Raw genomic sequence first — 13,550 nt, 5'->3', positions numbered from 1 at the left:
AAAGAGGAGAGCTATTCTATAGGCCGGCATTACTTGATTGAAATGATTTATCCACATGGTCTTGCTCCCTCACCCCTATCAAATTTCCCTGCCGCAATACAGGGTATAGTACAATGTAACAGAAAAGAAATCTACTGAATGAAATCTCAATTTCAATCATTACAAAAGCAAATTAAAAGGGAAGAGGAGTGAGTAAAAAAAATATATATAAAGGGGAAAAAACAAGAAAAGAAAAAAGGCAAAGAAGAAAAGAAAGGTTAACAGAAAAGAAAAAAAGACAACGAAAATAAAAAAGAAAATAACATAGAGAACAGGAAAAAAAAGTGAAGGGATCGAAAACTTTTTTCATAGATTCCAAGATCCAAGGAAAACAGTGGCATGCACTCACGCCATCATGGTTTCCAACCCAGAACCAATCGAGAGGAAAAAGAAGACACCCCTGATTTGGTTTTAATTCACCCCCCACCCATATCGGGATGTGTATTTATCTTGGCGAAGAAGTCCCCTCCCCCCATATTTTGTCATAATTTATCCCCCCCATATGCTTTGGCGAGAGGGGCCGCTTGGCTGCTTGCCAGGTAGCTCTATTATACGTGTTGTTCTCGCACTACGCACGCGCGAACGTCTAACCGCCAAGTGCAATATTTGAATAAGAAAACTCGATCTACCGGTACTACCGTTTTGCTGTTGATAAGTCCGTCGATAATTCATCAAAAACTAAAGGAACACGGGTCAGATTCGGACAGCGACTTCAAAGTCATTTGTAGAAGGCTATAACAGTAAGTTCTATAACAATTTTCTTTGATTTATTTCTCAAATTGTCTCAAAATGTTAGATGTCGTTGTACTGCCACGACATGCACGACCACTGCACTGCCACCGTCACTGCCCCGTTGGCGCTGGCCGCTGCTCTACGGGCCGGGACGTGGCTTTGACGATAGGGAGTGCTTATGGTTTATGCTTTGTATTGGCAGAGTTAAGATCGGCGAGCATTGAATAGTAATTTGCTCATATTGCCTGATGTTTATTGTCAATGTTTTACAAAAACCATCTCTGAATACATTGAATTCGTGAATGAATGATTTGTTAATGCTAATGTCAAGACTGTCAAAGTTTTAATTGTGAATAAATAGACCGTTACTGCACACGTTAATTTACTGAAATTGAAAACTTGCCGACAAATATTGCTTTGAAATTAGGCCTATAATTTGTTGTTGTTGTTGTTGATAGATGTTGGTAAATGAGATAAAATGGAGGTGAAACATGGTAAGGGTCCTAAAGTTTAAAAAATGATAAAGGCTACGCAGGTCTATAACTTTGCTACACTGTACACACCACTCATTGCACATACTATTTCAATGGTAAAATGTGCACTTTGTGTGTGGAACTGTGACTGGACGGAGTGACAAACGATTCCTATTCAATTTTTCTACAGAGGCTGCAATAAATATGCAGAGAAAACTGGCGCTAATGCAGTTTTGCACTGGCCGATTACCAGCATACCTCATCACCAAAACTTGTTCCCAAATGTCATGACAGGTCTCTCAGTCACATTTCGATGTTAATATACCCACCGTTTTTCAAAATATTGGGAATGGCTGTATTTAGTCTTCGATCTCGACGTCGTTGATCTAATCCGTAGACATCACTTCGCGGATCTCTCGGATTCGCCGTAATATTTATATGGACTGAAGTTAGCAACCAAATCATGCTAACATGTGGGAAACAAACTGCCAGCATGCCGCATGCGAATCTTTTGATCGCATAACTTCGGTCCATATCAACATGACGGCGAATCCAAGCGATCCGCAATATTTTGAAAAATGGTGGGCATATTGTGTATTGATCTCAAAATGTGTGTAGACAATTCTGGTGGGGAGTTTTGCTTGAAGTTGCATGCACAACGAACAATTGTCCATAGACTGTGTACAACGGATAGATCGTCTCCGCACAGCGATTCGAAGACCGCTGATTGGTCAATAGCGCAGATCACGTCATGACCACGTGGTCCCAAAAATAATTCCTTTGGACTGCGTGCAGAAGTATCGATAACGATATCCGGTCATGTTGTGTACACGGTAAATGGTCTTGGTTCGTGATCGGATCGCTCCGGTATCGATCGAAAATTATCGAAACTGCAATTTCATGCATATTCACGCGACGCTCCAAAACCCGGAAGCCAATTGACTTTATGCACGTTGCGATAGACTCTACAAATTCCAAGGAACACGATGACATATAGACGCTAATTCGTAAGATTTTGACGGAAAAGCAAGAAGTATTCAAATTCGCTTACCTGTGCGGTATCGGTGAGAAAATAGATCCTCCGAGAATACCTTTCATAATTCATATAAAATATAGGAAAATTGAAATTCTAGGTCAATTTTGGTACGAGGTGATAGGGAATTGCACACTTGTTTTGGTGGAATTCTGTGTGGGGAAACAAAAGGCTTGCACTGCGCATGCTTACTATATTTTCATTCATAAATTGGTTCTCGGCAGTGGCTGGATGACGTCATGTAATAAGCAAAAATGTACACGACCGCTACGTTCACGCTCCGCTATCCGTTGTACACAATTGTTCACTGTGAGTTGGCTGGTGTGAAACTGCATTAGTGCCGGAGGGTATTCTTAGATCCTTTCATGGGGCTAGGCATATCAATTTTTAAAGTAAATTTTATCCTCTTTTAAAGTTAAGTTTGTCCTGTGATCACATTTTATTTGTTTTTATTTATTTACTGATCAAAACTTGCCTAAAAAACGTCTGGAGTTCATCCACTGGCATATGATTGTCCATGAACGGATCCATGATTTCTCAAAGGGGGTAGTGGGGCACATTTTCCCAAGGAAACTTTAAATAACAAGCAAACCAAAAAGGAGATCCTCTTGTATGAGACAATATTTTTAATATAAATATTTGCTGTAACTTTCGAAGGGGGGGGGGGAGAACACTTGTGTAAGAAAGCCACATTTTTATCAAACACATCAACTATTGCTCTCAAGGTGGGGGCACAGGTCAAATGTGCCCACTTGGATCTGCTTCTGCGATTGCCAATACCAGAAAAATGGAATTTATGTCATCGATTACCCTCTTGAAAATTGCTGCTCTAGAAATTTGATTTCAGATGACATAGCTATTACTAGTATAAAGCATGCACAGTTATAATACAGCCTTGTCTGAACTACGCTGAAATACTATCACATTTCCTTATTTTTATCCTAAATTCTGGGCTGGTAATCAGAGGTCTATGAAAAATATCTTTAACATTAAAGTTCTAAGATCATTATTTTTCTATTACTATATTAGTATTCTATTTTTGTTTGTATCTGCACATACATGCAGATTTTACAACACTTAAATTGATTTTATTTCATTTTCAAAGTTTGGACGACGGATACACTGGATGATAAGGTAGATGATCCAGCCTTATCTTGGAATGACACGACGGGTGTTGAACACAGAAAACGTACCGTGTACAAGAAACAATTGAAGTTTATGAAAGGTAGGTGTGTAAGAATTTTCTTCAGTAGAAAAAATGCAAAGCTTCATGAGATAAAACAGATTGTATTCCTGCAGTGGCATAGCTGAAAAAAAAACCTTGTCAGGAATGGTAAAAAAATCCTTAGAAAGGACAAATGTCATCCCTATTTAGAGGAGCACACGTCTTTTCTGACACCCCCCCCCAGAAAAAAATCAGTATGTTGGCTGAGGGGGGAAGGGTGGACACTTTTTCCCCAGGTATTCATTTGTTGTGGTATTTGTCATCATTGGGGCAACCTCCCATTATATAATAGGTTATTTTCTACCCATCTATGGTTAAACATAAATTTATTTATCATATTTTACAAAATGTTTTGTTGATATTTGTTAATTGGTATCATTCAATTGAATGGTAGAGTATACTGCAAATTTCTCAATATATAAAAAATATATGAACTTCTAAAGAAAGCTTACACACATGACAAGCATTCATATTTTGAACCCTTAGCTAATATACTGTCCTTTGCATTGTTTTCATCCAATATTTCTTATTACAGCTTCAAGGAATTAATCCTGCCGGGTACCCATTCACTTCATCTGGGTCTAGTGATGCACAGTGTGGATGAAATTCGGGCTGAAGGAAAACACACCATGGCTAGGACTCAAATTCACGACCCTCTGTTTGAAAGGTGAGAGTCAGAACCACTAGACCACGACGTTCCCAGCTGATGTCATATCCCCACTTGTTCTTTTGTATTTTATTACAAGAAGTCGCGCTAATTTACATTTTGTCCTCCGAGAACTATAAAAAATGGAGTGAAAATTTATTTCAAAGACATGTCCACCCTAACAAAAAAGTTGATTTGATTAAAAAGAGAAAAATCAAAGAAAGGTATGACATTTTTAAGTTTCGCTCAATTTCACTTAATAGTTACATGCACATCCAGGTCGGTATGCAAATGAGGGAACTGATGACATCACTCATTCACTTTTCTTTGTTTTTTAAATATGAAATATTATAATTTTCTCCTCATTGTCCTATGAAATAAAGTTTTATTTTTATTTTTTATTGTCAAATCTGTAAAAAAATTGAAATATTGTACAATTCAAACAATGAAAACCAAAACAAAAAGTGAGGGTCTTATTTTGCATCCGATTTAGATGAAATATTTTGCATGATGCTTGCCTGATTTTCTCTGTTGATTCAAAACAATCTTTTCTGTGGTGGACTAGACCTTTAATGTGAAGATATGCATTGCTGGAAATAATGATATGATACTTGGGACATATCATACACACATGTATGAAAATATGAAATAATTATTTCATTTTATAGAATAAGCCTAACAAATATTCCTGACAATCGTGTGTACATTGGGTTAATTTTTTACCAAAATGTTGTTAAATTTCAAATTCAATAACTTTGTTATCAGATTTTAATGAAATTTTCAGCATGATCCTTTTCTGATTCATTCTCTCCCTACCAAAATCTCCCCTTTTCTCATGCTTTCTTTCTATGGTCCCCTTCATTCTCCTTATAACTATGTTATATGTAAAGTGTAACCGGTCGTCCAACCAATTTGATTGAAGGGCTAGAGGCACTCGAGACTGAAAGCTATGTGATATAATTCAAAGTGTACATCAGACAAACAAAAAACACTGAAAATCTCATCCAAATTTGTTTAGGATTAACAAAGTTTTGACGAATTAAAGTTGTTATTTTTTGCTAAAACTGTTCTCTGCAAGTCCTCATGAATATACAAGATCACAATTTATATATTTTTTGTATTATATGAATTTAAATTTTGTCCAAGCTCGGTTGTAAAAAATTACGATTGACTACTGATTTACTGTGTAAGACAATATAACACAACAAAAATAGACAGAAAAGAAATAAGTGGGTATCTTGTATATATTATTTTCTATATACAGTGCGTCCCAAAAAGAACTATACACTTTTGAAATGGCTGCCAAATAAAAAATGTAGCACTTTGGGGAAAAAGACTTACATATATGGAAAGCCAATAAAGTCAACTTTCAAATGACACCAAAAAATTGGAAAACTATTCATACTTGAGCGAGCACTGACCACTGAAACAAAGGGTATGAAAATTAGGGTGGGCTGGAATTAGCCTTCCAATTTATGTCAGTTTTTGAGAGGCAAATCCTTTCGAACTTGCAAAGTTAAGGGCGTTGTGATAAATAAATGATCAACGTGACCAGTTTTGGTTGCTTAAGTAAATTTTTTTAGATTATTAAATTGAATTTTAATGCATGAGTGAACATAAATTACACTTTTTGGGCAGCATTTCAACTCTATCATTTGGAGCTCTTTTGGGGCATCATTTCAACTTTATCATGTGGACCTCAGCAATGTGTTCATGGGAGTCGGGAGAATAGGGGGTGCGATAGGACTTCAGTGGGAGAAGGTTGTTGATGGAATAAGGGTCAACGGAACATTCAGCCCCCGCCTCTTCCCTCTTTCCCGCCCTCCCCTCCTGTTGAGAGACTGATGGCTATTGTCATGTACGAGTGAAGTCCAGAGCAGAATGTTGATTTAATGATTGATTCTGAATTGGGGCATCAACTTTTTCCTATCAATCATTTAATCAACAATTTATTAGTCAATCAACTCATTCAATGTGCAATGTGATCAATCAAACATTCATTTTTTTCAGTAAATTACTTCATTAATCATCATAATCATAAAATTTCTTGGTAATCATTCAATAAAAAAACCTGACCATCAGCCACCGGTCACTTGGCCGTTAAGTTTTGAATAGGCTACAATCCAGGAAGTGACATAAAGTGGGGGGGGGGGCTGGGAAATGGAGGTGGAGACGGGAGGGTACATATGACTTTTAACTTGTAAAAGGACAAAAAGAAGAGGAATGCCCGGTTTTAACCAAGTCTTAGCATATCTCGCCCTCTTGCTTGTAACAGGTACCATCACATTACTCTGACTCTCACGAACACACTTCTGAGGTCCACAAGATGAATATGCTACACTAAACTTACAATTCCTGTTCACTCATGCATTACATTTCAATTTAGTAACTCAATGAAATTTGCCTAAGAAACCATAACTTATCTCACTCATAAATAGCATAACACCCTTAGCTTTGTAAGTTCCAAAGGACTAGCCTCTCAAAGAAAACTGTAAGGCTAATTCCTGCCCAGCCTAGCCAAGCTTAGTCTCTCAGGAGGAGAGAAGTTGGGGGAAGGGGTAGAGATGGAGGAAGGGGTTGCTAAATGTTCTGTTGACCTTTATCCCATCAATGTACTTCACCTACCTGAGTCATATTACCCCCTCTTCTCCTGAGTGTCATGAACACATTGTTGAGATCCACATGATAAAGACAAAATGCTGCACTAAAAATTGCAATTCATGATCACTCATGCATTAAATTTCAATTTAATAACGCATTAAATTTTCACAAACAACATACTGATCACATCTGATCTTTAATTCACCAAATAACCCTCAACTTTGCAAGTACCAAACATAAAAACCTGAAAGAAATTGGAAGGCTAATTCCGGCCCACCCTAATTTTCATACCCTTCGTTTCAGTGGTCAGTGCTCGCTCAAGCATGAATAGTTTTCCAACTTTTTGGTGTCATTTGAAAGTTGACTTTATTGGCTTTCCATGTCTATAAGTCTTTTCCCCCAGAGTGCTACATTTTTTATTTGGCAGCCATTTCAAAAGTGTATAGTTTTTTTTGGGACGCACTGTATTTTGCAAAAAAGGTCTCTATTTTTCTTCTGTTTTTTAGTGTTCCAAATTGAATAATTTTCTTTCCTTATTTTCATTATATTTTTTTTCTATGTGTGATATATTATTTATTTCTTAATGTATCATTATTGTATTTATGATAAACTTTTGGCGTGTTTCTACAGTAAATCATTAAAAACAGTTTATCTTTTCCGGACTTGAATAACCTTATCGTTCTTAAACCAACCTGTTTCTACAGACTGAATAATCTGATTAACTTGCATTTCGCGTCGCAAATACGGTGGAAATCGGAAAATTCAACCTATAACCTCACATTGCATTTTGGTATGTCAAAAATTGCATCTCGTTAGGAAAATTTTCAAAATTCATGGTAGATCTCACTCATTGTAGCAGGTACACGTTTCGCGATCAGCTGGCGAGATAAAAAACGGCCAGAATATATGTTTACTGTGAGATCGCACTCCTTGGTTCAAGCACTTAAGCCAGACACGTATGCTATTTTGCCCCGTGTTTTTACAGAAAAGTTAAACGGATTAACATGGCAATAACCACCTCTCAGAGAGATGGTTATGAGAAACCGTATTTTGCGCGATGCAATTTATCAATAAACCGCATCGCGTCTGTTTCTACAGGAAAGTTATCAGGGATTCTGGATACTTAGGCGGGTAATACCTTTTAACAATTCTATGTAGAAACATGCCATTGATATATCTTTTTAGGTGAAAAGAAAAAAGAGACCAATTTGGGAGTACTATTTTCCCCCCTTTTGGGGATATTTCATTTCTTCTAGGTGTGGTACCCTTTATTCATTTGGCCATGTGAAGGCTATCACACATTTTGAGTTTAATCTTCGAAATTTGGTGTTCATTAGTTTGTTGTCCAAACTCTGTCTTACATGTAAATTTGTTTATAGGAAGATTAACATAATATTTATGTGGAGTGCAATCACTGATCTCTTGTGGAGTCACACAGTCACATGTATTCATAATATGGTGCTTTTATGCCATACCTGTCAATACTCTTTTGTACTTGAACTTATTAGTAAAAAAATGTTTATTAATGTCGTTGAAAGCAATTACACACAACAAATTTAACATCAAGTTTATTGTATTACAAGTATCAGGTTTGTATGCAGAACAGTTGTTTTGCCAAGTACTCAATCCATGTAAAAAGCAATATGAGAGAACAGGTTTATTCTTGGAAATGTTAGCCTTCATTTGTTGTGTTTTTCAATCAAACTCTGTCTTGGTGCATGTTTACTTTTAGATAACAAGATTGACAGAGTATAGATATCAACGAGTAGCTAAGTCATATATATTAGTAACTTATGTGCTTTAATTATAAAGTCTATACTTGTGAATACTCTGTGCCATTTATGCTGTACTTAAACTTCTTATAGTAAAAACATTTTATTGACGTTCTTGAAATAAGTAACTGTTTTCATTTTTTTCTTGTGTATACTTATTCCATTATTAAGCCTACCACTAACCCCAGAGATATGCTGTTCACCAATGGTCTACCATTCACTGTACTTTATTGGCCTACTATACATTGCACATCGTTGTTCTACTGTCTACCATTCAGTGTAAACCATTGGTCTACCATTGAACTTGTGGTCTATAGTGTATGACCAATGGTGTTATTTGAATGGTTGACTAATAGTATAGTGTGTATGACAGTGTTGTATGGTAAATGTTAGGTCAATGGTGTACGGTGTATGGTAAGCCAATGGTGTATGGTAAGCCTATGGTGTACGGTGAATAGTAGTTCAATGGTGTATGGTAGGCCAATGGTGTACTGTAAATGGTAGGTCAATGGTATACGGTGTATGGTAGAATGGTGTAAAGTGAATGGTCAATCAATGGTGAATGGTGTGTGGTGTACGACGAATGGTAGTTGAATGGTGTATGGTGAGCGGTGAATGGTACGTGAATGGTGTACGACGAATGGTAGTTGAATGGTGTATGGTGAGCAGTGAATGGTACATGAATGGTGTACGGCGAATGGTACGCGAATGGTGTACGATGAATGGTGTACGATGAATGGTACGCGGATGGTGAATTGTACACGAATGGTGAATGGTACACGAATGGTGAATGGTACACGAATGGTGTATGTTGAATGGTAGGCGAATGGTGTATGGTGAATGGTGTAAGGTAATTGGTAGGCCAATGGTGTCCAGTGAATGGTGGCTGAATGGTAAATGGTAGGCCAGTGAATGGTGGCTGAATGGTGGTCAATGGTAAACCTGTCTATAGTGGCCATATGGTAGATCAATGGTGAATGGTGTTTGATCAATGGTATATGAATGGTAAATGGTGCTCATGAATATGGTAATAGTAAGGTCCGAATTATTTAAATTAGTTTGAATGGTATACCATTGAGGCTTGAATGGTATACCATTGGTGTATGGTGGGTGCTGTGCGAATGGTATTCCAATGGTATATCAATGGTGTATGATAAATGGTAGTCAATGGTATACCATTCAATTTTTTTTATAAGGGAGAATTGGAATATAGGCTTTACATTAAATTTATCGCTAGCGCTTCGCGCTCGTATTGCCTGTGTAATTAATCTCATTCAAGAGGAATTAAATGACACTTGATTTTATATCCAGTTCTGAAATCAATTTGCACACAATATTTTAGCTTGCACATCAAGCTTTCATTATTTTGTTTGATTTACACAAATTGTTAATGTATATCAAAATTTTAAGCTCGCGCTGCGCGCTCGCATTGTTTGATTTGTGAGATACCTATCCTCTTTGGAAATTCTTACCAATATTTGTCAAAATGCTCCTTTATCATGTCAGTATATCAAAAAATTAGGCTCGTACTTCGTGCTCGCATTTAATTGTTTAAGACACACAGCTTGTTCTTTATTTAAATAAAAACGCGTATAGACTGTCCAGTTTTCAGGTCGGAATATCAAAAATTTTGAGTTGGCACTCTCATTATTTAATTGGTGATACTTGTATCCTCTTCATTAATCACTAAAAACAGTCCTAATTGAGTCCCTTTTCACGTTTACTATAATAAGATTTCGGCTCGTGCTTCGCACTCGCATTGCTTTTAGTTGGATACTTATCTTGGTTCATGATTATAAAAACTGCTCAGAATCTTCAGTTTTAAGGACATAAAAAATAAAAAAAAAATTAGCACGCGCTTCGCGCTCGCATTATATATTAAGACCACATGAGATACCTTATATTGTTTATAGCAATTAAAACTATATACTTAAAACTTCAGTCTTTAGTTAGGACTACCCCTGAAAAAACAACAAAAAATCAGGTTATGGCGGCCAATCGAGAAAAATGCTGATGAAAATATTTTTCGTCCCCCCCCCCTATTGGCGAAAGCTGGATCCGCCCCTGAAGGTGTACATGTTATTTCATATATAATAGATTATAACCTGAGAGTCATTATCATCCCGAAGCTTCACAAAATTTAAAAATCAAAGAAAGAGTGTTTAATCCATGAATATTTTAGATGCCCCAGCTACTGGTTACTAATTTATTTTGTTCAACGACGACATAGTACATTTTTTTTGCCTATCCTAAATGTCTCTGAAAATGCCTATCCTAAATGTCTCTCAAGATAAATTGTAAAAAAAAAATACGAACTTGATAATATAGCCTTCTCAACCATGTCAGCGTTCGACATTATCATGCTTATAGTGAGCTGTATGCATGGATACTACTCCTTTGAACCGAATTCTAAGCTTTTTGCAAAGGGAAACTACTAGTGCATATTTTTTAGTAATATACATTGCATTATAGACTGATGTATGCCATTGATATGTTCCGGTGTATTATTTTCTGTGTGCCTGTCTGTGCCGGTGTGTTTTGTATAGGAAAAATGAAACCCTCCTGTATTATGCAAATATTTGTATTTTATTGACCGGTGGGAAAAAGGAAATTTAAGGGGAAAGATTGGACAATATTCGCTGCGATCTAGTGCATGTAGAATAATAATATAGGTTCACACATGATAAACAGTTCTAAATGTCAAGAAAGAATATAGAAAAATTGCCAAATTCGGTGTATTTTGTGTTCTACCCGTTTGGTCTAATTCCAGAATGATGCACTGAACCACTTTTGTCTGCAACCAATTTGTCGTATGATATTTTGGTCTCATTGCTAGTTGGTCTAATAACTCTATTTACTACTTCATCTAAGTCCCATTTAGGCTATACCCATTTCGTCCAGTATCCATTTCGTCTAACAACACTTAATCCATTGGCGCGTCCAAGAGAAGGCCGCATCCAACCCTTGCCCAGGGCCCTGGGAACGATTTTTGGATTTTGGTGCTGATGTCAATTTGACAAGAAGAGAAAACAGAATAGAAAAACCGTTTATCTCCAAAACGAAGGTTATGTTTGCATCGAAAAATTTAACAAGCAAAACCAAAAAAAAAAATAATAATAATAATAAAAGAAATAAAAGGTTTATCCAAAGAATGAAGAATATTATTGGTTTAACAGTTCTCCATTTTGTCACACCGATCAGATGCTGCCTAAGGAAAATACTACACGCGACACCCCCAGCACCCATGCCCTTGCCTCCTCGAGACCCATAGAAAAAAAAATATTAGTGGAAAAAGTCGCGCAAAAGCAAATGAAGACCTCTTTCATGTTTGGTAGTTCTTTGCTGAACAAACATGCCCTTTCAGAAAATTCTGGGTCCGCCCCTGACTTAGTCTTCATGACTACAGTGCGTCCCAAAAAAAAACTATACACTTTTGAAATGGCTGCCAAATAAAAAAATGTAGCATTTAGGGGAAAAAGACTTACATATATGGAAAGCCAATAAAGTCAACTTTCAAATGACACCAAAAAGTTGGAAAACTATTCATGCTTGAGCGAGCACTGCCCATTGAAACAAAGGGTATGAAAACTAGGGTGGGCTGGAATTAATTAGCCTTCCAATTTATGTCAGTTTTTTAGAACCAAATCCTTTCCGACTTGCAAAGTTAAGGGCGTTGTGACAAATTAATGATCAACCGTGACCAGTTTTGGTTGCTTAAGCAATTCTTTTAAATTATTAAATTGAACTTTGATGCATGAGTGAACATAAATTACACTTTGGGGGCAGCATTTCAACTTTATCATTTGGATCTCTTTTTGGGCAGCATTTCACCTTTATCATGTGGATCTCAGCAATGTGTTCATGGGAGTCGGGAGAATAGGGGGTGAGATAGGACTTAAGTGGGAGAAGGAGGTTGATGGAATAAGGGTCAACAGAACATTCAGCCCCCGCCCCCTTCCCTCTTTCCCGCCCTCCCATCCTGTTGAGAGACTGATGGCGATTGTTATGTACGCGTGTAGTCCAGAGCACAATGTTGATTTATTGATTAATTCTAAATTGGGGCATCAACTTTTTCCTATCATTTTAATCAACAATTTATCAGTAAATCAACTCATTCAATGGGCAATGTGATCAATCAAACATTCATTTTTTTTCAATAAATTACCTCATTAATCATCATAAACATTAAATTTCTTGGTAACCATTCAATAAAAAAAAACTGACCATCAGCCACCGGTCACTTGGTAGTTAAGTTTTTAATAGGCTACAATCCAGGAAGTGAGACAGAGAGGGGGGGCTGGGAAATGGAGGTGGAGGTTGAGAGGGGAGGGTGCATATGACTTTTAATTTGTAAAAGGACAAAACGAAGAGGAATGGCCTTTTAACCAAGTCTTAGCATATCTCACCCTCTTGCTTGTAACAGGTACCATCACATTACTCTGAATCTCACAAACATACTTCTGAGGTCCACAGGATGAATATGCTACACTGAAATTACAATTTCTGTTCACTCATGCATTAAAATTCAATTTAGTAATTCATGAAAATTGCCTGAAGAAACCATTACTTATCTTACTCATAAATAGCATAACACCCTTAGCTTTGTAAGTTCCAAAGGACTAACATTTCAAAAAAAAAAACTGTAAAGCTAATTCCTGTCCAGCATAGCCAAGCTTAGTCTCTCAGGAGGAGAGAAGTGGGGGGGGGGGGGTAGAGATGGAGGAGGGGTTGCTAATTGTTCTGTTGACCTTTTTCCAATCAACGTACTTTACCTACCTAAGTCATATTACCCCCCTCTTCTCCTGACTGTCGTGAACGCATTGTTGAGATCCACATAATAAAGACAAGATGCTGCACTAAAAAAATACCAATTCATGATCACCCATGCATTAAATTTCAATTTAATAACGAGTTAAATATTCACAAACAACAAACTGATCACATCTGATCTTTACCAAAAAAACCCAACTTTGCAAATATCAAAAAAAAAACCTGAAAGAAATTGGAAGGCTAATTCCGGCCCACCCTA

General features: G+C 36.9%; 1 long non-coding RNA gene across 1 annotated transcript; it reads left to right on the top strand.

Moving 5' to 3' along the window:
* The first annotated feature begins 513 nt into the window (after window positions 1–513).
* On the top strand, window positions 514–4,053 carry LOC121416592. The gene is made up of 3 exons (XR_005970209.1): window positions 514–779; window positions 3,383–3,502; window positions 4,038–4,053. It is a non-coding gene; the product is annotated as an uncharacterized LOC121416592 (long non-coding RNA).
* Window positions 4,054–13,550: the final 9,497 nt, after the last annotated feature.

This window comes from Lytechinus variegatus, chromosome 6 (assembly GCF_018143015.1).
Source record: "Lytechinus variegatus isolate NC3 chromosome 6, Lvar_3.0, whole genome shotgun sequence".
NCBI lineage: Eukaryota > Metazoa > Echinodermata > Echinoidea > Temnopleuroida > Toxopneustidae > Lytechinus > Lytechinus variegatus.
The sequence above is the reverse complement of the archived record's forward strand: the minus strand, read 5'-3'. Positions and strand labels throughout refer to the sequence as shown.